Genomic DNA, 431 nt, shown 5'->3' with positions numbered 1-431 from the left:
ATTTACCATATAAAGTGGGGTTACCGGAAGCTATTGCTTACTTTCTTTTTGTAATAATAATAATGATAATAAGAATAAGAATTTTAAAAAAAATTACAAATTGAAAAGATGGAAAAAGTAATCATAATTAGGAGAAAATCATTCCGTTCAGATTCTTTTTCAAGAATAAAATTGTAATCATCCTTAAGAGGAAACTACTATCTACGTTGTAATTAGACAAAAAAAGAAATTCCAAAGTGACCAGAGCAAACAAAAGTAGATATAAAAAAGATTTATTAAATATTACAAAAAATGTAATCCAATGAATTAAAGTTCTGTCTCTGCTGCAATAAGCAGGAATGGACAGAAGAGGGAGGTGTGCTTTCATTCATTAGGAATTATGGTGAACATGTTCATCGGTTGCTTTTCATTCAAGTACGCAAGTCACTCAA

The sequence above is a fragment of the Syngnathus typhle genome, linkage group LG5, assembly GCF_033458585.1.
Source record: "Syngnathus typhle isolate RoL2023-S1 ecotype Sweden linkage group LG5, RoL_Styp_1.0, whole genome shotgun sequence".
Taxonomy (NCBI): domain Eukaryota; kingdom Metazoa; phylum Chordata; class Actinopteri; order Syngnathiformes; family Syngnathidae; genus Syngnathus; species Syngnathus typhle.
Note: the sequence above shows the minus strand (reverse complement) of the source record.